Below are 25,705 nucleotides of genomic sequence, written 5' to 3' on the forward strand. Positions count from 1 at the left end.
AATGCGCACCCACTGTGCCAGGACCGTATGAAGCACCTTAGATGTGGCATCTCCTATAATTCCCAGCAGCGACTATTATTTCTGTGTTTTTATAAGTCACACAGCTGACAAACAGCTCAGGGGATTTGAAAACAGGCTGATCTTTTTCAGCACCTTGTGCATTTAAACAAAATAATCTACCACATAAATTGGGGAACTGAATTGCTTAAGATTGCCCAGCAACTACTGCTGATTCTGAGCTTTGACCCCAAATCTCCTGACCCCCAGGCCAATTTACACAAACACGCACACACGCACACACACACACACACACACACACACACACACACACACACTCACAGAGTTATTTCAAAAAATACCTATAAAGAAGACATATGTTGTTTCCAGTTGAACACTATCATCCTTCTCGCTCCATGATGTAGGCATTTCAGGTGAATGTCACTGTCATTCCGTACTCCAGCTAGTCTACATTATTATTATCAGTCCCACAATATGTGTGCTGCATCTCACTGTTAACTAACCTTCATTTTGACGCTCGTTTTACAGAGAAGAAAACAGGTAAAGTCCGCACACTTGGGAAATAATCCACATAGAGGTTCCCTTATGGCTCCAAATCCAGCACCCAGCCTAGCCTGATTCCCTGCCTTATCTCTGGGCCCACAGGCCTGGCCTCCTAGTGAGTGGAGTCCCATGGTCCCATCAGTTTTGGAGCCAGCCATGTGGGCCCAGAGAAGCCTCCCAGGGCCTGGGTCACCTGCCAGACACCAGTGCCACAATGAGAGGAAGAAAGGACCCCAGCAGAGACATAACCTAGCACGGTCTGCTCTTGCCAGGAAAGGAGGGTCACACCATCCGGGAGGGGGCTATGCTGGGATAGGCGCCCATCGTGACGGCCAGCAAGTCAGGCAGCCATGGAGCCCTTCCTGGGGAAGGCCCAGGCACACAGCTTCATGGCCTGAGGTTAATGAACCCCATCCCTGTCTGTCCCTCTGCTGCTCGAGTCCCCTCTTCCATCATCCCATGAGCCATCAACCCTACCCAAGGCGTCTGTCTGTCCTCCTTGCTCTCACAGTCTCTCTGACCCCTTTCTGAGCCTTCTCCTAGATCTTCTGTCTACGCAGCTGCAGAGACACTGCCTCACAGGCTTGGCCCTCTTCAGGGTTCTCATCATGTCTCTCCATCTGTGGCTTCCCTTGGCTTTAGGATAAAGGCCAAAATCCTTACCAGAACCTTGAGCTCCTGCATGTGCTTGCCCTGATCACCTTTCCAATGCCCCTCCTCCCCACCATCCACACCGCTTCTGCCACACATTTTTCAGTCCTTCCGTCCTCAGGCCTTGGGAGGTGCTCTTCTGGTGTGGTGTGCTCCTTACCTGGTTGATAACCATCCATGTTTCAAATCATTCCTCCTTCCCTGAACCCTCACTCTGGGTCAGATCCCTTTGTTAAGAGCTCTCACAGCAGGGGGCCTGGGTAGCTTAGTTGGTTAAGCCTCCAACTCTTGATTTCAGCTCAGGTCATGATCTCATGGCTCGTGAGTTCGAGCCCACATTGGACTCTGTGCTAACAGTGCGGAGCCTGTTTGGGATTCTCTCTCTCTCTCTCTCTCTCTCTCTCTCTCTGCCCCTCCTGAGCTTGTGTGCGAGCTTCTCTCTCTCTCTCTCTCTCTCTCTCAAAATAAATAAACTTAAAAAAAAAGAGCTCTCACAGATCTAAATTCTGCTCCTTCAAAGCCTTACCCATCTCAGGTTGTAACTATTCATCCCACACATGTGATTATCTAATTAATGAGGAAGAAAACCCCATGAAAGTGGCACTGTACCTGGTTTCATTTATCACTGTATCCCTAATCACGAAGTACCTGTTGGATGAATGAATGAATGAATGAATGAATGAATGAGTCTTCCTCTACCTACTGCCTAAGCCCAAGCCTAGCCTTCCTTGAACCACCCTTCCCCTCACAGCCTCCTCTTGGCAAGGCTGCCCGTCTCCTGGCCAGCACATGGTTCACCTACAGCCATCACTCGGCAGCCTTCTTTTCTTCCTCTGAAAACCATACCACCCACTAGGCTGTGATCTCCATGAAGGCAGGCATCAGGTCTGTCTCCTTCGCCTCTGTAACCTCAGTACCTAGCACATATGAGGTGCTCAGTAAATATTTGTTGGATGAATCCTTAAAGCCATCTGTGCCACATTACTAGGTGGTCCCACAAATGTTGTTCCCCCCTTCATCTGCAGGGATAGAGTGTTCACTAGGCTTACAGCTGACCCAGATAAAATTCCCCAGCCTCCCTTGCACTAAGGGTGACCCTGTGACTAAGTGTTTTCCGATGGAATGTGAGCAGACATCATGGGACTGAGCATCAGCATGTAGGTAAGTGCAGCACCCTCAGAGAATGGCAGAGCCATTATGTGGAGGGAGTCTAGGTCCCCACATGACCTCATGGAGCAGAGCCTCCCCTACAGCTTGAGCCAGCAGGACCGTCACATGAGAGAGAGATCAACGTCTGACATACTTAAACATAGTATATCTACAGACCTCCAAACCACACCCATAAGGACAGGTAGGCAGCTTCATGGTGATGTGCACTCCTGCCCTTGTCTGGGGCCCTCTGAACATCCATGCTGATGACCAATTATCACCCTGATTTCATTTCTTTGTCCTCACTAACCCAACAGTCTTATGTTCCGTGCCTTCTTAGAACCCAGCCTGACCTTGATAACTTCCAGGAACTGCCCTCTGAAATCCTAAACTGGAAAAGTCCTCTTTCTAGTTGTAAACCCTCATTCTTTTCTTCCTGCTCCTGCCTAACACCCAGCCATCCCTGTTCTCCAGCCTCCTGGAGATCTCTAGTCCTTGGGTTTTGCATTCTTGTTGTGAACCAGCAGCCTTGAGAGATATGACCACTCCCACCGTCAACAGCTCACCTATGGCAGGAGGAAGGGGGACATCAATTCTCAAAGGGCTGTGTGGGCTCTGTTCAATATCCATCCTTCCTGCCCCCACTGTGGCCTGGCCTGACCTACCATTCTCTCCCACCATTCCAACTTCGATCAACCCACAAGAGGTTCTTACTCCTCTTGCTGGTTTTCCCTCTCTCGTTCTCCATCGCTAGTTCCCTTCTGAACTTAACCAGTTGACACTTGGGTGTCCTCAAAGCATCATCTCTCTTGCTGTTCTCTAGTCACATCTTATGTTATCCCATGCCTGTGCCTCTACTTCCCCTGCATGTGATGATGCCTACCCTACATCAGTGGCCTATTCTCTGACCTTGCTCCAAAGTTCCAGGGGCTGATTCCCTATTGCCTCCAGGACCTGCCTCCAGGATGCTCCTCACCCTCGACACGTCCAAACAAAACTTAGCATCCTCTCCTGTTGCCCTAAATGTGAGCCTTCTCCTGTGTTCTGTGTCTGAGTAATGGCACCCAACATGTACTTGTCCAATGAATGGAGGTGTGAACAGTTCTGCAGCACGGATTTGATTTGGACGGGCGTGGGAAGGATGTGCTGGATGAAGGGAACATCGGAGCGAGAGTGTGGAGGTGGGTGTGAGCATGAGGCAACCGGCAGACAGCAAAGAGACCAGCCTAGGAGAATAAGCTGGGACCTGTGTTCCTTTGCCAAGTCCCCACATTTGGGCTGGCTCCATCCTTGGGATGTGCTGGTTTTAAGGAACATCCCCAGACATCCAGGAGGTAACGTAAAGAAGGAGGAGAAATCCGTTCCCAAACGACTCTGTAGCATCTGCTGAAGACCATCAACTTTCCCACTTCAGACTGAAAAAAGCAAAACCCATTTTTCTCCACTTCCAAACAAGAGCCCCAGCCTGAAAGCCTTCCAGTCCTCAGCCTGCCTTGCTGTTTTCCCTCCCACCCTACTCCTCCCTCAACGCCTCCTCCAAGCTCACTCAGCTGATGCAGCTGGGAGCAAACTGCCCCCAGGGAATGGCAAGAAAAACCACCTAATGACAAATAATGGTAGTTTTAGCATCTGTACAGCCCTTTCCAATTCACAAAGTACTTTTTCCATAAACATTAACTCATTGACTCCCCATCACAATCCTCAGCAGCAGGTGACATCCCCCCCACTTCTGCTGGGGAGTACACAAAGACCCAGAGAGGTTAAGAGACCTGCCCAGGATGCAACTAGCAAGTGGTAGGCCTCTATGCCAATAAGAGATATGACAAAGTTACAAATCAGGTCCAAAATGCATGGCTTGACTTTTCAGACCAAAAGACCATCAGAGAGAACTTTGTTCCCCAGGTCTCTCTAGTCCCCAGCTTGATTTGGACAAACTCAGACATTTCTGAAGTCATTTCATCCTAAAGCCCGATTTTTTCCTGTGACAGAGGCCCATCCATCAACTCTGCTATTACCAGCTATTGTAAGTACTCACGGAAAATTACCTGGTTGGGCAGCAGCAACACCATCTTGTTCAGGACCTAAGCTGAGACCCAGCTGGATGATCTAGTGTTCGTGCACCTCAACTAGAACTAGAACCCAGCACACCGTGCATGCAGAAATGTTCAGTTCTTGGCAGCTGGTTTCAAAAAAAAAAAAAAAAAGTCCCTTGTTTCTGCCCACCTGTGGCTTTTTAAGACTCCCTGAACAACTTTAGAAGGTCTCAGAGCCGGCAGAATGAAGTTACTTAGAATACAAGACACCTGTGCAACACTTAGAGCTCCAAATGGAGACTTCTTTCTGGGTTTTCAGCCATTTCTTTGTACCTGCTAGGAGGCAAATCAACTAAAAGATGTGTTTCTTAAACCAAGCAACCTGTTAGGTAATGACCTGTTCCTGCAGATGTGAGTAAAAAGGGAAGGGAAAAAAAATGAAAAGCCTACTGGTTTATAATCTCCTTTTCATCCATGTTTAAGCCCCTACTCTGTGCCAGACACTAGCAATATAAATATGTATATTTCTATTTCTAGCCTGTTGCAGTGGTTAAGAGCTTACAGCCTGGAGCCCAACCCCATGGTGCCTGTGAGTCCCTTCCTCCCAACATTTACAGCTCTGTACCAAGGTGAGAGCAAGATTTTGGCCTCTACTGGCTGCAGCGCCCCCCACCCCCACCCCTGCCCCGGCCAATGCCCTTGTGCAATGTGCAACCAGCACAACTGTACATGGCAGCCCTGATTTCCACCTACTGTGTAACCTCAGGCAAGTTTCTGAGCCTCTTCAGGAATCTATATGTTCATCTAGGAAATGAGGATAGTAGTAGTATCTGCCTTACAACGTCATGGTGGACAAAATGAGATAATGCATGTAAAGTGCTTAGCACACAGCCCGACTGCAAGCAAGCACTTTTTAAGTACTATTATTACAAGATATAGTTCCTGCCCTCATGGAGTTTACAGTCTAGTGGGAGAGGCATATTGTAGAAATGTTATGTCTATTTATGCCAAGGGTTGTGGGGAGGAGTGGCAGGACATGAATCAGGAAACTGCTCGTGAAGGATGAGTAGGAATTCACCAGGCAGGGAATAAGAGGGGGTTGGGATTAGGAGGGAGAACATTCAGGGCTCTGAGAACAGTATGTACAAAGGAAATGAGGCATTACATGTCACTGCATGTTCTGGGAACAGTGAGAAGTTCCTGCACTATTAACCACTAATTATGAATTTTTGCTGAGCTCAGGTGCACAGTAAATGAGCAAATAACTCCCTCTGGGTGCCTAACTTATGAATCTGCACACTTGACCTTGAAACTCAAAGTAGCTGTACTTTGGGTCAATTAGGCCAAAGCCTTTTGAAGTAGACAATGGCTTGTATCAACCAATACCACTTTGGCCAGGTTTAACCGGGACCCAGGATGTAACCTTTAGAGCATTGCTGAATCAGGGCTCCCGCTAGTACTCATTGGGCAACCCCTAGCAGCAGTTCAGTGCTTCTCCAAAGGGGAACATGGGGGGAGCAGAAAAACCCTGGAAGTCAGGACAACGGGGGTCCACTCCCTCCTTTCTAGGAACTCACCATCCCCCCCCCCTTCCTGAGTCTCAGTTTCCTCACCTACAAGATGAAAAGACTGGGCTAGAGTATCTTCAGAGACACAGTATATCATAACTGCTTGGAGTCTAGACTTTAAAGTCAGATAGGTCTGTGTTTGACATTCATTAGGAGAATACCATGAGGATTTTTTTCTAAATATTTATTTTTGAGAGAGAGAGAAAGAGTGCATGTGAGAGCAGGGGAGAGGATGGGACACAGAGAGAGAGAGGGAGGGAGACAGAGGATCTGAAGTGGATTCTGCACTGACAGCAGAAAGCCCGATGCAGGGCTCAAACTCACAAACCGTGAAATCATGGCCTGAGCTGAAGTCAGATGCTTAACCAACTGAGCCACCCAGGGGCCCCTACCATAAGGATTTAATATACGTAGAGCACTTCAAACAGTCACAGACCCACAGGAAGTACTGAAATAGGGGTTGGAGTTTTGATCACTACCACTGAAACAGTGGGGCTATGTGTGACATTTCGATGACTGTTTCAGAACCAACAGCCCCTCAGCCTCACGCCCCTGAAAAGACTTTTGACACTTAGAGAATTTTCAATCCTGCCAAAGCCAGGGCGACTGAGTAATGAACTCAGTCGACTGCAGACTCAGTAATATTGTCTTTCTGTTTGACTTGAATGGGTTTTCCAGATTTTGTACATGGAAAACACTCACATGACAACCTCAGAGCGCTGGTGGCAGGGAGGAGGTGGGGAGGGATAGAGTGGAAAGAAACTCTCTGGTGAAAGAAACCAGAAGATTTTTCTAAAGAAGCCAAAAACTGCAAAAGAATTTGAGTCACACCCTGATCAACAAAAGACAGGCAAATGGAACAGAGCAGGACTTGTCTTTAAGAAGCTGCCAGTGGTACTTTATGGCTCCTCCTAGGCAGGAGGATCTATGGCCTTTTCCCCAAAGACTCTTGACATTCACTCATCATTACCATGAATAACACTGAGATCAATCATTATAAAGTGCTCCCGCCATATCCTTTCGTCCTCATCTCTGCCAGTAAGGTGGATGTGCTCATTCAGCCTTTTCACAGGCATGGGCCCTGAGGTTCAGTGAGCTCAAGGGACTTGCCCAAGGTCATACTCTGCAGAGGCTTGAACTCAGGCCTCTCACAATGGAACACTGCTCTAGCAGGGGCCCAAGAACCCCAGAGGCCCTCCGTAGCCACCACGGAGCTCTAGGAGAACCTAGAAAGGTTCTGGCAAGCTGATGTCCCCTCTTCTTCACTCCTGAAAAAAGATCAGAAGAATGTGTTACTCCTCAGGCCATCAGGCAAGGGGACAGCTGCCTATGAATTGTACCGCCTGTTCCAGGTTCAGGGACAGCTGTGAGGGCACAGAAAGGATGTAAGAGGGAAATCAGAAGGCCGATGTTTAAAATCCCAGTGCTGCCACTTAAGACAATTGGGGAACATCTATGAGCCTCAGTTATCTCCTCTCTAAAATGGGAATGCTCAGTATTGCCCTGAAGGTCAAAATGGATAATAAATATGAAAACCTTTTGTAAACTGGAAAGCCCTATGTGTGGGATTCCTGGTCTGACTGCCCCTTGCCCTGCTCTACATCAATTGGAAGGATATCAAAGTTTCTTACTAAAATTCTTATTAGAGTCTTATTAAAAGTTTTTTAAATTATTATTATTATTAAAATCTTTGCCTGGATGCTTCAAAATAGCCCCTATGTGTCCAAAAGAATAAGATGTAAGAAACCCAATAGCTAAAGCACAGTGACCCGTAATCAGGGGCGAGAAGCTCTGAAGGTATTTGAACACTGTGTTAGCTTCCTGAGGCTGCTGTCACAAAGGCCTACACACTAGGAGGCTTGAACAACAGAACTTACTGACTCTGTTCTGGAGGCTACAAGTCTGAGACCATGCAGCAGCAGGGTTTGTTCCTCGTGGGGGCAGTGAGGGAGAATCTGTCCCTTGCCTCTTACCTAGCTTCTGCCGATTTGCTAGAAATCTTTGGCATTCCTGGATTTATATATGCATCGCCCCAATCTCTACCTTCGTCTTCACATAGCATCCCCCCTGTGTGTGTGTGTGTGTGTGTGTGTGTGTGTGTGTGTGTGTGTCTGTCCAAATCTCCCCTCTATATAAAGACTAATCATATTGGATTACAGCCCCTCCTAATGACCTCATCTTAACTTAATCATCTGCAAAGACCCTATCTCTAAATAAGGTCATATTCACAGGTACTGAGAGGTCTGGACTTTTGGAGTCCACCTTTTGGAGGGACACAGTTCAACCCATGATAAATACCTCCCCCAGGGCACCTGGGTGGCTCAGTTAAGTGCCCAGCTCTCAACTTCAGCTCAGGTCATGATCTCACTCAAGCCCTGCATCGGGCTCCGTGCTGATAGTGCAGAGCCTGCTTGATATTCTCTCTCTCCCTCTCTCTCTCCCTCTCCCCCACTTGTGCTCTCTTTCCCTCTCTCAAAAAAAAAAAAAAAAAAAGATACGTTTCCTCATGTCTCTGGGGCGCTCAGAGCCTAGATCCCAGCTGATATTTGCTTCCCTTCATGTCTACCTCGCTCATCTGTTTTCAGTCAAGCTCTGGACTAGGCCACTGTGGAATGTTCACCCCATGACTTCAAGGTTAACCCTCTTTTCTGCCCCCACCCAGCAGCTGGTCCCCTTGTGGGCATTTGATGGAGGAGCCCCAGACACAACATCATAGGTTTATAATGAAAAACTGCACAGATCCTCATTCGCAGTGGTAGAGAGAGCTGGGATGGGGGTGAGGAGCGTGAGCTAGGAGGGTTAGCCAAAGACAGCACGCACTCTGGAGTGAGGCCACCCTGAAGGGGCCATTGTAAAGGCTGTGTCTAGTGTAGCAGATCAGACTCGAGGTGGCATGGGGACGCCGCAGGCTGGGAGGCCAGAGAGAAGTAAACAGAGGAAGAAGTCATGTGAGAGGAAGCTGGGAAGCTACCAAGGCCAACAGGAGAGGTGGCGGGGCATGGCCCACTGCCACTAGCCCCTGAGCACTCTGCACCATGGCTGGCCGAGTCAGCTCAGCTGGCAGAGCAACCCTGGACATCTGCAGACCGGGGCAAATGCCACTAGGGACGTTTGGCCACATCTGGCCTGGCCCTGGGCAGGATGCTTCCCACCCTCCCTGCTTAGAAGACACCAGAGCAGGAAAGCTTCAGTCGGCTGAAACGGGCAGCATTGCACACTGCTGTTTGCAAATGCAAGGCACACTGTGGGCGAAGGCACAGAGGAAAAGCTTCCATGTTGAGCCAAATGTCCTAATGCTGGTTCTATGTCCAGTTCTGGCAGGCCCCAGATGGCACAAGTCCCCTTGTTTAGATGGTCTTGGGGATTTATCAGTAAAACAGCTGACATCTTTCAGAGGAGTGTCTGAGAGTAACTGACGCCTACCAAGACATGCAAACATGCCCCAAAAATAAAATAAAATAAAATGAAATAAAATAAAATAAAATAAAATAAAATAAAATAAAATAAAATAAAATAAAATAAAATAATAATCCCTGCATTGAACCAGCTCACTGGCCAGTGAGAGAAACAGCTGAACAAAGGAGCAGCTTGAATGGATTAGAATAAGCGCCAGGGTGGAGAAAGTGATGGGCCAGAAGTAATATAAACTGGGCCTGGAGGTGGGCAGGATGTTCCCTAGAGGACAGCACAATAAAGTGACAATCTAAGGACTGAACTTCTTCCAAGTCCTCCAACTTGCCAATCCTGTTGCACTTCAGTAGCTTCACACATGCTGTTCCGTCTGCCTGAATGCTGTTCCCCACCCGTTCGCCCCTCTATCACCCCTCCCTTCCTTCAGGCCAACTCCTGAGACCTCTTCATCATGCGGGCCACCCGCCTCCACACCTGCCACTATTCTCTCTCCCAGACACTGCTGTTTGCCTTTATAGGACGTATAGAAATTTCATGCTGTGTTTATTGGTTTGTTTGCTTTTCAACATCACTCCCAGAAGCTGTAAGTCCTGCAAGCTAGGGACCAAAGTTCATTCACCACTGCAGCCCCAGCACCCAGCACAGCACCAGGTACATGCTAATGCTCAAAAAGTGCTCAACCATGTTCATGCCCACAGCAGCATGATTCATAACAGCCAAAAGGCAGAAACAACCCAAGTGTCCATCAACAGAAAAACAGATAAACAAAATGAGGTCTACACATATGATGGAATATTATTCAACCTTAAAAAGGGAGAAAATTCTGACACCTGCTACAACATGGATGAACCTTGAAAATATGCTCAGTGAAATAAGCCAGTTACAAAAAAAAATAAATATTACATGATTCCACTCACGTGAAGTCTCTAGAGTAATCAAAACCTCAGAGATAGAAGGTAGCCCTCGGGGGCTGAGGGAGGGGGATGGGGAGTCAGTGTTTAATGGGGACAGAGCTTCAGTTTGGGAAAAATTAAAAGGTTCCGGAGACGTGTGGTTGCACCACAACATGAATGTCCTTAATGCCACTCAACTATACACGTAACAAATGGCTAAGATGGTAAATTTGTTATGTACAGTTTACCATAATTAAAATAATAATTTAAAATAGAAAGAAGTGTTTACTAAATAAGTAAATGAGGGAAGGAGGAAGGAGGGGGGAGCCAGGTGGAAGAAGGAGAGAAAAGAGAGAAGTACATTACAGGCAAAGGGAACAGAACAGGAGCAGCGGGAACAACCAGCACCGTTCGGTAAGATCGGCCAGCAGGCACTATGTCTCCACAATGATCATCAGTTCATTTACTGCACCAAGCCAAGACCCAGAGGTGAGAGGTCACATGAGGCTTCAGGAACCATGAAAGAATTTCCACCTCACCTGACCTTGCCCACATGCACTAGAGTCAAGTAGGGGACAGAGGGGACCATAACCCTCTGCTTCTCCTCCACTGGGACTCCCCCCAGTCCCTGACAGGTCTTTAACAATATGTGACATGTATAAAGCTCTTCTGTGTATTTCATCTCATTTGATGCTCCCAGACACCTTGTGAGGAGGAATCTTTACTCACATTCGACAAATGAGGTCAGTGAAGTGAAAAGTCCATGCTTGTCTCTGAGGGCTCCTGTGAGTCATATGGGGTAAGAGGAGTGACCCAGTAATGTTGGACCCCACAAAGGTGTCCTTCCATGGTTGAAAGATCAGCAAGCAGGGGCAGTGGGGCATCTGTGCGTGCAGGCACTGCCTAGGTGTGGTCAGCAGCCCAGCCCAAGGGAGCCTGGTGAACCAGCACCTCATTCCCACGTCCCTCCCTGCCCAGGTAGGCAGGAATTCCCAGGATGCTTCTGTACACATGGCTGCTCACTGCTGTCAGCCAGACATCTGGGCTTGCCCATTGTCCAGATGTTCCAGCATCATTTAGCATCATGAGTTTAAATCTCAAATCAAAATTAATTTGGTTAAAAAAAAAAAAAAAAGAAAGCAATCACTCACCAGGTACACTAGTCTGTACCTCTAATGGAGCACTTCTCAGTTTATCTCGTACTTGGGTTTATTATGGTTTCCTATGCACCAATCTCTCCCCGCAACTAGACAACAGATTTCCTGGGAAATTAGTATTCATTTGTTTCTATATCCCCAGTCCCTACAAAGGTCCTAGAGGACAGAAGGTCCTCGGTAAACAACATTTACAGAACCAATGTGTGTTTTGCTATGAACTAATTCATAGACGTGACTCAGGGTAGGGCCCCACTGAGGGAAGACACAGCTGAAAGTTCCAAGGAAGACCCCGAGATGGGGGGGGGGACTCTGTGTGGGCAGCCCAGGGGCAAGGCTCTGGTCTGCCATGGTGACAAGAAAGGCACTGGGTAACTCTAGCCAATGAGGATATGGCTTTGTGCCCATGGTCTTAGCACCATGCCTGGTCCAGGGGTGCTCCAGACCATGTGTGGAATTGAGTCTACCTTCTTCCTGTCCTAGTCCTACTCAACATGAATCAGTACTTCACCAGCAGGTCCCAAACTAAGTGGGATCCTTGGGACCTTTCTAAGTGCTTCAGACACAGATTGCCAGGGTTTGAGTTCCAAATCTACCACCTCCTAGAAGATAGCTTGGGATTCTTAAACCCTCCAAGCATTTCATTTCTCTTCTGTAACATGGGTTTATAATGGCATCTAAGACACAAGGCTACTGTGAGATTATATGTGAAAATACACTGAAGGACCTAGTAAGGCACCTGGCACATGGTAAACCCTCAATAAATGGTAGTTACAGTAATGATAATTTTGAAAAATATATTACTATTATTAATGTATGTTGTGAATTAGGCAGTATTCCCAAAATGTATTTGACTACAGACTTTACCCAGAATTAATTGTCCATGGGACTCTATTCAGGAGACATCAACTTAAGTCAGTAGCATCTGGATTGTCAGGAAATCTGGCCTGGTAGGTACTCATTTGTACGGCCCTGCTTTAAGACAGACTACTGTCCAATGCCTTGATTTTTCCATTTTTTATTCTGAGTTTCTTAACCTGAGGTCCACAGACTGACTCTAGTGAGATGTATACCACTAAAAAATTCAGAGAAAATTGTGTATTTAAGAGCAAACATTCATCCATTTACTACTGAGCACCAACTCCATGCCAGATGCTCTGCTGGGTGCTGCAGATATGAAGGAAAGCCAAATCAGTTTCTCCCTCCATGGAGCCTCTGTTCTAGTGGGAGAGACAGATATTAACCAAATAACCATATAACAAATATAAAGTTGCCACACTGACATAGGGCTGGAGGAGAGGTTCATGGTGCAATGAGAACGTACAAAGAGGAGAGATTTACTAGATCAGAGGGAACAATGAGATCAAGGCCCAGAGGAGGGAGGCAGCATGGCGAGTACAAGGAACATCTAAGAGGCCAGTGTGACTGGCTAGGGAACCTCAGGGAGGCAGAAAATATGGTGTAGCACCTCAGAGGCCATGCCAGAGAGTTCCAAGTTCATTTTTCTAGGGAGAAGGCCCATGGCTTTCATGGTATTCTCAAAGGGCTCTGGCCCTAACAAAATTTAGAGGGGTCCCACTGTCAGTGGCTTCATTTGGAGCCAGTCAGACCAGCCCTTAGATGATGAACAGGACATTTGAGGGTTTTGCCTGTCTGACATTCATTCCCCCTTCTTCTGGTGTAAGCACTAGATTTTGGAGAAATCATCCCTTCCCATTCTCACTCCATGTGATTTCTATAGGACTAACTCTACCCCTAACTCTAGGAATAACCATGTAATCCTAGTCTGCCCAATGAGAGGCAGGTATCCCTGGCCAGAGACGTAGACTCAGACATGGTCATGTGACCCAGCAGGACCAATAAGCATCCACCCTAGGACTTCCACAGGAACTCCTAATAGATGTTCTCCCTTGTTTGCAAGGCTGGCAAAAGATATGCCTGGAGCAGCCGGCAGTCACCTTGAGATCTTGAACAGTGAGCTTGCCTGTGAGAAAAGTCATTACAGAGGAGAGAAGAGCCAAAAGATGCAGACAAACAGATATCAAAGGTACCATTTGAACATCCAGATCGAACCTTCCCTAGAACCAGAACTATCCCTGAGCTTTTCAATTACATGAGTCAATAAATCCCTATTTTCGGATAGTCTGAATTATGTTTCTGTCACTTGCAAGCAGTGGTTCTTACTGATACTTTCTCAAGTCACAGACTGGAAAACTGAGTCTCGCAGAAGAATCAATCTTCCAACATCGTAAAGCTACACAGGAGCACAACACCTGGGCCTCTGGACCCCCAGACCAGGGTTCCTGCTGCTATCTGGCACAAGGCCCTTTAGCAGCTTGAGGACATCCCCAACACTCCTGATGCCTCCCATTGGCCTGGACCCCTCCATTCTTCCTCGTTCTCCCCAACTCTAGGGTGAAGAGTTCTGTCCACCTTCTTTTTTAACCTCAAGGTCTCAGAAAGAGAAACTACAATGAGGGCACAATCTTGTTCTGCCCCAGACCTAGAGACACCTCTGGGTACAAATTTCCTTTGGTGGCCAAGACATGGGCTGCAATGGCTGTTGGAACCAACTTCACCTCTGTTGCTACAGTTAAAGCCCATCTCCTCTCACACTGTTCCCTGGCAGGCACCCACTAGCCAGAACCCCCCGCCCTTCATCTCTTTTCCTCCTCCATGTCCCCTGTTCAGCCCAGCCCCTGCCCCTCAAAGCTTCAAATTCTGCCCACTGTCCAAGATTTACCTTCCCAAATAAATCCAGGCTGCAGAAAGCCACCCCTTCTTGATGTTTCCACAGCCTGGGTCACACCTCCATGTGTCGGTATGTGTGGAGCAGGAAGTAGTGCCAGTCTAGCCCTTTTCTGCTCTCTTGTATGCCTTCTGGCTATTTCAGCCACATCAGGTTGGGATGCCCAAGTGGATAAGCAGATAGCATGGAGGTTGGACGTCTAAGCTCTGGAGTTAGACACACTTGAATGTGAATCCTGCCTCTGCCTCTTTCTAGAAAAGTGACCTTGGGCAAATGACTTACCCTTGCTAAGCCTCAATTTTCTCATCTGGAAAGCAGGGATAATAATAGGCATGTAAAGGATTTAACTAGTACTTGACACAAAGTAAGCATTTGATGAATGTCCAGTTATTAATGCTGTTGTTGTTGAAAATGTCATTAAACACTGTCACTCCCGGGGATACAGCTACACAGTAAAAGAGAACAAGCCCACAACATTTGGTGCCTTTTCCTGCTCCTGCTCTGTACCGTCTCTGAACTTTTGCTTTCTCATCAATAAAATGGGTTTACCAAGTGCTACCACGAACCTATCTCACAGGTAATTGAGAGAATCAAGTAAGGAATAACAAGTAACAAAATCACCTCCATAGAGCTTTACAGTATACCACATACTTTCCAAGTGCTATTTCAGTCATTGTGAGACATGGCTGTGACACAGAGATGCAGTGACTAGCTCATGGCCACACAGTTAACAAGGGGCGGAACCAAGACTTGTACTTGGTCTTCTGGCTGTCTTGCTCGGTGCCGTGTCCCTGAAGTCTAGCAGGGGGCCAGGCCCACAGCAGATGTTTAATAAATACTTGGGTTCTCTCCAATAAATACTTGTCATGCTGTCTCCCAGGCAAAAGCCTACTAGGCCAACATTTCCAGGACATCCCCAGAGCACTTGGCACAGTGCACACATAGGGGATGCAGGGGAAAGGCATGCAGGGGAAAGGAAGGGAGTGTGGCAGCTTTCACAGCTCCCAAGAGAGCCTCAGCTTGGGGAAGATACATTGTAAGTCACGCACGGAACAAGACAGAGGAGGGGACACCTCAGGCTTAAGAAGGACAAGTGGAAATTGCTAAAGAACTTTTAATGGGCAGACAGCTGCCCTCAAAAGACAGGCTGTTTGGTTCCCACCCACAAAGAGAGTTAATAAGAGTTACAGTTGGTTAGCGGGAAAGCCACAGAAGACAAGGCAGAGCAGGAAGTTATTCTCGGCCTGTGTTTCCCCTTGCCCTTCTGCTCTCCCACCACTGTTCTTTTGGCTGCAGAAGCAGGCAACCGCATGATGTACCCTCAGCCACCACGATGGACTTGGGGGTGGGGTGGGTCACTTCAGGGTTGACCCAGTTCCTGCCTACAAGTTTTACCAAAGCAACTGGAGTCGGAAGGCGTGGGCAAAAGACATACCCTGCAATCATGCCAGAAACCCAAACACAGCCATCCTCTCTAAGTCCTGCTCATTCTCCAAATCCTCAAGCGGATCTCACCGCCTCTGTGAATCCATCTCCTGGCCAGTGCAATTCCCAGTGAGTTTCTCTTGCCTGAACTGCAATGCCAAAAGCTTACCACCCTTCCCAGTGTAGACCCTGAAATGAAAAAGGTATTAGCAGGCACCTGCTAATATCCTCCCACGGAGGGCAGGGATGGATTCCTTCGGCATCCCGAATCAATTGTCCACTGGCTTCTGCTTGGCCATTTCTCAGCCAAAGGAAGCTCACGACATCACAAGGGAGCCCAGCCCTTTGGACAGTTGTAACTATGTGCAGACAACAGATGTTTTGGGAAATGGAGGCAGCTGTGGGCTGTGGCAAAAAAGCGCATATGATTTGGAAGCAGGAAACCTGGCTTGCAGCCCCCAGTTCTTTGAGGCCTTGAGCAAGGCATTTGCCTCTTTAAATTTTGGTTTCTACCTTTGTAAAATGGGAAGGATAATATCCCTACATCTTACAAGGCTGCTGAGAGTTGCACATGAAATTTGGCGTGAAAGGTACTGGGAAATATCACATTCTGCACCGGCAGATGGTACTAGCATTCCAAGACCCAAGAATGTAGACATGAGCCCCCAAGGAATTCCTAGCCTCGGCCATTTCTTTGGCTTTAGGTGCTGAAGGGCCAGTGTAATGGGAAGGTGACTTACTCCTTTTTGATTACTGCTGGGATAAATTTCCACAAACTTAGCAACTTAATACAGCATGTATTTATTATCTCATGGTTCTGTGGGTCAGAAGTTGAGTTGACTCAGCCACTTTTCTGCTTAGGGTCTTGCAAGACTGATATCAAGGTGTCTACTGGATGAGCTCTCCTGGGAAGATTCTGCAGACAGTCTACTTCCTCGTGGACTGCGGATTGTGGTTAGGGCAGAATCTAGTTTTTGCAGTTGTAGGATTGAGGTCACCATTTCTTGGCCAGCTGTCCTCTAGGGGTGCCGTTACCTCTCTCCAATCTTTGCACTTAAATAGGGCCCCTATGTCTCAGAGCTAGGGCTGGTGCAGTGTGTCCTAGTCTTCTGACTTTTCCTCTTATACATCTCTTTCTGCCGCCAGCCAGAGAAAGTTCTCAGCTTTTAAGGGCTCATGTGATTAGACTGGACCCACTAGAAAATCCAGAATAGTCTCCATATTTTGAGGGTGTTATGGGTTGGATTATGTCCCCCCCAAAAATATGTTGAAGTCCTAAGCCCCAAATGTCTCAGAATGTGACCTTAATTGGAAATAGGCTCTAACAGAGGTAACCAAGTTAAAATGAGGTCATTTGGGGGGCACCTGAGTGGCTCAGTCGGTTAAGCATCAGACTCCTGGCTTCAGCTCAGGTCATGATTTCAAAGTTGGTGAGTTCAAGCCCCACTTCTGGCTTCATACTGACAGTGTGGAGCTTGCTTGGGATTCTCTCTCTCTCCTTCTCTCTCTGCCCCTCCCCTGCTCATGCTGTGCTGTCTCAAAATAAATGAACTTTAAAAAATGTTTTTAAATAAATAAATAAAATAAAATTGAGGTCATTTGGGTAGGCCCTGATCTAATACGTCCAGTCTCCTTCTAAAAAGGAGAAACTTGGACACAGAGACAGACACGCACGGAAGGAAGATGTGAAGACACAGAGAGATGACAGCCATGTAACCCAACTGATGCATCTACAAGCCAAGGATCAGCAAGGGCTGTGGGCAAAAACTCAGAACTAGAAGAGGGCAGGAAAAGATTCTCCCCTAGAGCCTTCAGAGAGGCATGGCCCTGCCAACACCTTGATTTCAGATCTCTGGCCTCCAGAACTGTGAGACAGTAAACTTCGGTTGGTTTTTGTTTTGAAGTGTATTATTTATTTTGAGGGAGAGCACACAAACAAGGGACAGGCAGAGAGAGAGGGAGAGAGAAAGAATCCCAAGTAGGCCAGTGCTGTCAGTGTGGAGCCCAATGCAGGGCTCAAACTCACAAACCGTGAGATCATGACCTGAGCTGAAACCAAGAGTCAGACACTCAACGGACTGAGCCACCCAGGCGCCCCTAAATTTCTGTTGTTTTAAGTCATCTAGCCTTTGATGCTTTGTTACAATAGGCCTGGAAAACTAATACAAGGGGCTTAACCTCAATTACATCTACGAAGTCTCTTTGCTGTGTGAAGTAACATCCACAGGTTCCCAGAAAATTAGGGTGCAGACATCCTGCCCACCAAATTCATCCAGTGATGATCAATCCCCATGCTTTAGCAAACTTCCTTCACTGAGATTCACTGAGCACACTGAGCCCAGAGGAAAAGGTCATAACAGGGACCCTGGGAGAAGAGGAGAAGGGGCCAAGGTAATGGCCCAGAGCAGAAGCCGAGTTGCAAAGAGAGCTAATCTGGTCCTGCTTGGTTACAAACAACACAAAGTGCGCACCTGGCAGCCACCTTTGCAACTTTGCAATTGACCATATTTCACTTTCCTCACTCTTTGAATAGGGATTATAGTAATATGTAACTTCATGAGACGTAAAAATTAAATGAGGTGATGAAAATAAAGAACACCTCCCACCCATTACAGAGCCTGACATACAGTAAGTGTTCAATAAAATTTATCCCTTATAGTTACGTATCTATTATACACATGTTTAATTATGTATATGTAAAACAGTGCACGCACACACACACACACACACACACACACATACACATACACACACACACACACACACACACACACACGAGTCTGGGAGAATACATTCTACAGTGTTAACAGTGATGACTTATGGTGGGTGGCAAGAGCTTTCAAAGTTTTATTTAGAGGTTTATATACCTCTATGATATTTCCCTTTTTACAGCAAGCATGTATTATTGCTATAATTTAAAACTGTTCTTAATTAAAAACACATCTCTCCCTGGGAAACTAGTAAAGCACATCCTTCTACACCCACATAGTTGTGTTCTAATATGAAACACAAACCCCCCAAAACAGTCCCTAAAGACCTTCTCACTCTCCTCAGCCTTCACACCCACCCGCAACCTCAGACCCTCAGTTGCACTCTTCAAGATGAAACTCAGCCCTCTGATGCTTGCTGCCTTTGTGGAGCCAGAGACAACACTCCATCCAGCAAGGCTTCCACCACTGTAAACTCCTCCTCCAGGACCTGCATTCTGGCTGCTAGGCAGAATGCTTTTGGGGGGCCATTTGGAAAACACCTTGCAGACATTTCTATCCACTCCCGAGGGTCCCCTCTAGTCCAGGACCCCTGGGTTGTGCAGCCCGTCAATCTCCACCCCCAGTCAACCAATCAACTAAATCACATATAGGGGCACCTGGATGGCTCAGTCGGTTAAGCATCTGACTCTTGATTTCCCCTCAGGTAACAATGTCGCAGTTTGTGAGTTCGAGCCCTGCATCAGGCTCTACGATGGTAGTGCAGAGCCTCCTTGGGATTCTCAATCCCCCCCTCTTTCTCTGCCCTTCCCCCTGCTTGCTTTCTCTCTCACACAATAAATAAATAAACTTAAAAACAAACAAACTATTCACATACAGAGATTACTGAGCAAGGTGATGCTGGAGGCCAAGGTGAGGAAGAGACGTGGTAATATGCCACACAGTTACGGCCTTTAACAAAGACCTGTTTCAATAAATTGAAATTATTTGGTTTCACAGAATAGCATAGGGATTAAAAGTACTGATTTTGCATCAGATTTGACTTGAATCTGAACTACAACAGTTACTAGCTGTGTAACCTTCATTCAACACCAGGTTTTAAGTTTTTGAGCCTCAGTTTCTTCATCTGTCAAATGGGGATCAGTTTGCCTCAGGTTTTAAATGTGAAGATTGAATGAATTATACACATAATCTCCCAAGCACCTGGAGGAAGTGGTCAATAAGTGGGTGCTGTCGATGTCATTATTATTAGAATTACAGACACAGACACAGACCTTTTCCTCCAGGTCTTTGGGGTCTAGGTGGAAGCTAGGCAGAGCCACTTGAAAGTTCAATGAGACTTTGGCTACAAGGTAAAAGGCACTTACCAACCCAAGAAAGTAGACATGAGGCCCAAAGGAAGCCAAGGGTCAAACAAATAGTAAACAGCTAGCTAGTTAGCTGCTTTATGGGAGAGATTAGAAGGGGGAGGCTATCCAGCCCAGCTTGGCTCCTCACCCTTGCACCTCTCCACCTAAGCCTCTCCCACAGCTCTGGAACATGCCTTTCTGACAGAAGGTGTGAATCAGCTCAGGCCCCACCCTGTGGCTCCTGCAGTGTGAATCCCAGTTTCCCACCTTTGCTCTGGGTGGGTGTTATTCCAGTTATCTGTCTGGTGTATCTTGCTCTCACCAGACTGGGGTCTTCCCCTACAAGGCCCTGCACTGGATTCCCAAGGGTCACAGGTGCAACTCTGTAGTGTTCTATCCACCTACTGGGGGGCGGGGGTTGGTCTTTGGTTTTGGAAACACTGTAAATCCCCTTGCCTGCCTGGATTCCAATCCCCCTTTGGCAAGGTGAGCACCTTTGGACACCTTGCCATGCCTTTCCCACCAGGTTATGCGTCTCTATCCCCATATGCCTGGCCTAGGCCTCTCACTAGCTACGCTTTGTTCCAGAATGAGGCACAAAGAATGGAGGCTGGACTGGCTTAGAGAGGGAGGCTCAGTAGGAAAAGGAACCATCTTTGAACTGGGCTGACAGCAGGAAGGAAGGGCAGTGGCACCCAGTTTGCAAGAGGGCTGCTGAAAAAATGTTGAGAAATATTGATGTCTGAGATTACAGGGGGGAAAGGACTGGAAACAGACTGTAATGAGCCCTGGCTGCCAAGCCTGATCCCTCCCAAAAGGCCCCTAGCAGGATTAAATGGGAGTGGGCAGGCACACGGAGCTCAGCAGGACAGAGTTTTGGGAGCACTCCGCTTCAAACCAAACCAGATTGTTCAGCATCCTCCAACCAAGCCACCCCTAAAACCTGGGGCTGGCAGAAATCATCACCAAGCCCATTGCACTCCCACCACACCACACTAGTTATGCTTTCTTGAAAAGCACCAAAGTGTCTCAAACATCACGGCTTTTGGACTTTGCAGTTGCCTCTGCCAGGAACATCCTTGCTCCTCCGCTTTCAAGGTCTAACTTAAGAGATTCCTCCTTTAGGGAAGACTTGTCTCCCTCTCCCAAAAAGAATTCTTCATTCTCGCCTCTGTGTTCTCACAGAGTCCTGAGTGTCCCTCTTATACTTACCACGTCACCTTGTGATTATTTCATTCCTGTGTGTTATGAGTCTCCCATTATTGCTACATTGCCTTAAGAACAGGGCCCTGTATTATAAATTCTAGAATGGCACCTGGAACAATAAGTGCTTGCCTGTAATAGCATTAGTACCTCCTTTTATCGAATGACTGCTACATGCCAGGGACTGCACGTGAGATAGACAATGTCATTTACCCCATTTTACAGATAAGGAACCTGTCCTTTGAAGAACCTCAGCTAAATGTGAGATGAAACCATGAACCAGCTTAAGTAGGTCAACTCCAGTTCTCTCTAAACCCAAGCATGTGCACATGACCTCAAGAATAATCATGCAGTGTCCTTAGGTAGCCCAAAGTAGATATTATTTCCAGTTATTGAAATCTACTCAATTTGAGTCAGTCCAATCGATAAGCTGCTCTTGAATAAACATCAGGGGCAGCTGTTATTCTACAGAGGAGCAGCTTGTCATTTGAACAGACCCAGAGCAAAGTTAATTAGCCCTTTCTATAGCCAGTGGGTACTAAATTCTCCCTGAATCTTACTTTTTCTTCAGCAAAAACAGCTTTCATGGCAAATCTCTCAAAAAGGCAATGTGCCTCTGAGATAAAAAGCAGAAAAGAGGCAGTCCAGTTGGTGGATTAACGGAGGAAGGGGCTGGGCAGGATTTAATCACTGTCACCCAGTAATTGAGGGTAGATGAGAGGTAATTAGGGGGAGAACCACACCAGCACACACACAAACTGCTAGCTGCTTCGCATCCATTATCTCTGCGCACATCACCTCCCTTTCACCTCTTCCAAGAAGCACCGTCTTCACCCAACCTCCTGATCACAAATCTACTGGGCTGTCTCAGCCCTGGTCCTCCTCATCCTCTCTCGCTGGAACTTGCCCTGCCCCCCTGCTTTATACGCATCTTGTCTCTGCTGCCTTTTTCTCTTTGCTGCTCCTTTTAAGAAAATGTGCTCTGTTTGATCTCGCTCTCCTCCTGTGTCAAGCTCTTCAGTCAGGGCCCTGTCCTCAGCCTCTGTCTCATTCCACTGGAGGTTTGCCCCCTGGGCATCTCACCGAATCCCGTGTAAGATATGGCTTGTGCCAATCAGTAACACCCTCAGATCACCCGGAAATCTTTTCATGAACTGTAAGGATGGTTAGGGAAACAGAAACCAGGTCCACAGCTGGTCTCCCAAACTCATTTAGCAAACAACCCCCTGCCAAAGGCCTATGGGAACAAGAGATTTGGGACTCATGTGCCAGCTCCTTTCAGTGTCCATCCCAAATTAAAAGACAATAGGGGAGGGGAAAGAGGATATAAGAAAATGATCATAAAAAGCAAGGACCAAACCACACTTATCAAACATGTGCCTTTCTGAAGATTACATTTTACACAGCTTTTTAAAAAATATACTTTTAATGCTTACTTATTTTTGAGAGAGAGACAGACAGAGTGTGAGCAAGGGAGGGGCAGAGAGAGAGAGGGAGACACAGATCTGAAGCAAGCTCCAGGTTCTGAGCTATCAGCACAGAGCCTGGCATGGGGCTTGAACCCATGAACTGTGAGAGCATGACCTGAGATGAAGTTTGACACTTAACCGACTGAGCCACCCAGGCACCCCACAATTTACACAGCTTTTTAAAGACCCCAAAGAAAACAAAAAGCAAACAGCTGAGACATCCCCGGCTAGGTCAGCAGCACTGCATAACTGCAGCAGCAGCAAGACAGGAAAATATTTGTTTACTTTCCTGTTCCTAATAATGCCCACGGGAAGACTGAGCAAGGAAAAACCATAAGGATTATAGGCAGGTAATTAGTGTGTCTATTTGTAGTGTTTCGTAATTATACATCTCCAAAAACACTCTGGCAGAGTTGTAAACCTAGAGGGAGGGGGGTAAATGATCATCTAATTCGCTTTCTCATTTATATATGTGGAAACTGAGGCTGGGAAGAAGAAAGAGTCGCGTCTCAGTCCAGTGATCATCTGTCACACACGTCTCCTCTACCTTCCAATTCACTGGGATACTGATCAAGAGTGTGACAGACAGGGTCACAGCGGTGCTAGGAGAGAGGAGGTACACCTGCCAGTGTTTCCTGGGCTAGAGAGAAGCTCACGGCAGCCTGACATGGCCTGTTACAGCAAAGCACATCCTGGCTCTGGGGTGCCACATCTTTTCTCCCTTTGATGTATGATCACTTAATTCCCTCCTTGATTGCTTTTCAAAAGCAATCTAAATTAATGGGAACCCACAAAGGGCAAGGCTCTCTGTGAATAATTAGTGCATGATAATAAATGCAAATAAGGAGAGATGCAAAGTTGGGTTAAGACCTAGGGCTCCTGGCTCCCTGGCCCACTCACTCTCTTCTCAATGGGAAATCTCTTTACACCATTAAAGGATTTTTGAGGAAACTTGGGAAAGGGTGGTGTTTCTGAATAAGCTGCTGGGTTCTTTAAAGGATGGCAGAAGGAAAAAAGCAGAAGCTGAAAGAATCAGACCACTGGGGCGCCTGGGCGGCTCAGTTGGTTAAGCGTCCAACTTTGGCTCAGGGTCAGTCTCACAGTTTGTGAGTTTAGGCCCCGTGTCAGGCTCTGTGCTGACAGCTCAGAGCCTGCTTCAAGTTCTGACACTCCCTCTATATGTGCCCCTCCCCAGCTTGTGCTCTCTCTCTCTCTCTCTCTCAAAAATAAATAAACATTAAAAAATAAAATAAAAAGGAGTGCCTGGGTGGCTCAGTCAGTTAAGTGTCCGACTTCAGCTTAGGTCATGATCTTGCAGTTCATGAGTTCAAGCCCCACATAGGGCTCTATGCTGACACCTTGGAGCCTGAAACCTGCTTCAGATTCTGTGTCTCCCTCTCTCTCTCTGTTCCTTCCCTGCTCTCTCTCTCTCTCTCTCAAAAATAAAGATGAAAAAAAAAGAAAAAAGAAAAGAAAAATAGAAATAAATTTAAAAATAAAAGCATTTTGAAGGTGCCTGGGTGACAGAAAAACAAATAAAGAAATTGATCCCATTCACAACTGCACCAAGAACCATAAAATACCTAGGAATAAACCTAACCAAAGATGTAAGAGACCTGTATGCTGAACACTATAGAAAGCTTATGAAGGAAAGTGAAGAAGATACAAATAAATGGAAAAACATTTCATGCTCATGGATTGGAAAAATAAATATTATTAAAATGTCAATACTACCCAAAGCAATCTACACATTCAATGCAATCCCAATCAAAATTGCACCAGCATTCTTCTCGAAGCTAGAACAAGCAATCCTAAAATTTGTATGGAACCACAAAAGACCCCAAATAGCCAAAGAAATTTTGAAGAAGAAGACCAAAGCAGGAGGCATCACAATCCCAGACTTTAGCCTCTACTACAAAGCTGTAACCATCCAGATAGCATGGTATTGGCACAAAAACAGACACATAGACCAATGGAATAGACTAGAGACTCCAGAATTGGACCCACAAACGTATGGCCAACTAATCTTTGACAAAGCAGGAAAGAATATCCAATGGAAAAAAAGACAGTCTCTTTGACAAATGGTGCTGGGAGAGCTGGACAGCAACATGTAGAAGAATGAGACTAGACCACTTTCTTACACCATTCACAAAAATAAACTCAAAATGGATGAAGGACCTGAATGTGAGACAGGAAACCTTCAAAACCCTAGGGGAGAAAGCAGGAAAAAACCTCTCTGACCTCAGCCACAGAAATTTCTTATTGGACACATCTCCAAAGGCAAGGGAATTAAAAGCAAAAATGAACTATTGGGACCTCATCAAGATAAAAAGCTTCTGCACTGCAAAGGAAACAATCAACAAAACTAAAAGGCAACAGACAGAATGGGAGAAAATATTTGCAAATGACATATCGGACAAAGGACTAGTATCTAAAATATATAAAAAACTCACCAAACTCCACACCTGAAAAACAAATAATCCAATGAAGAAATGGGCAGGAGACATGAATAGACCCTCTAAAGAAGACATCCAGATGGCGAACAGGCACATGAAAAGATGCTCAACATCACTCTTCATCAGGGGAATACAGATCAAAACCACACTGAGATATCACCTCACAGTCAGAGTGTCTAAAATGAACAAATAAGGAGACTATAGATGCTAGAGAGGATGTGGTGGGAATGAAAACTGGTGCAGCCGCTCTGGAAAAGTGTGGAGGTTCCTCAAAAAATTAAAAATAGAACTACCCTATGACCCAGCAATAGCACTGCTAGGAATTTACCTAAGGGATACAGAAGTGCTGATGCATAGGGGCACTTGTACCCCAATGTTTATAGCAGCACTTTCAACAATAGCCAAATTATGGAAAGAGCCTAAATGTCCATCAACTGATGAATGGATAAAGAAATTGTGGTTTATATACACAATGGAATACTACCTGGCAATGAGAAAGAATGAAATATGGCCTTTTGTAGCAACATGGATGGAATTGGAGAGTATTATGCAAAGTGAAATAAGTCATACAGAGAAAGACAGATACCATATGTTTTCACTCTTATGTGGATCCTGAGAAACTTAACAGAAGACCATGGGGGAGCAGAAGGGGGAAAAAAGAGTTACAGAGGGAAGGAGGCAAACCATAAGAGACTCTTAAAAACTGAGAATAAACTGAGGGTTGATGGGGGGTGGGAGGGAGGGTAAAGTAGGTGATGGGCATTGAGGAGGGCACCTGTTGGGATGAGCACTGGGTGTTGTATGGAAACCAATTTGACAATAAATTTCATAATTAATTAATTAATTAAAAAAATTTTTAAATAAAAGGGTTTTGAGGGTGCCTGGGTGGCTCAGTCAGTTAAGCATCTGACTCCTGATTTCAGCTC

General features: G+C 46.5%; 1 protein-coding gene across 3 annotated transcripts in view; it reads right to left on the bottom strand.

Moving 5' to 3' along the window:
* The window catches only part of SRGAP3 (SLIT-ROBO Rho GTPase activating protein 3), a 257,900-nt gene that overhangs the window by 168,863 nt on the left and 63,332 nt on the right, over positions 1-25,705 (bottom strand). The window lies entirely within an intron of this gene.

Source organism: Lynx rufus, unplaced genomic scaffold (assembly GCF_022079265.1).
Source record: "Lynx rufus isolate CCGP_SWC_20201006 ecotype Redwood Valley unplaced genomic scaffold, mLynRuf1.p SCAF_4, whole genome shotgun sequence".
Taxonomy (NCBI): Eukaryota; Metazoa; Chordata; class Mammalia; order Carnivora; family Felidae; genus Lynx; species Lynx rufus.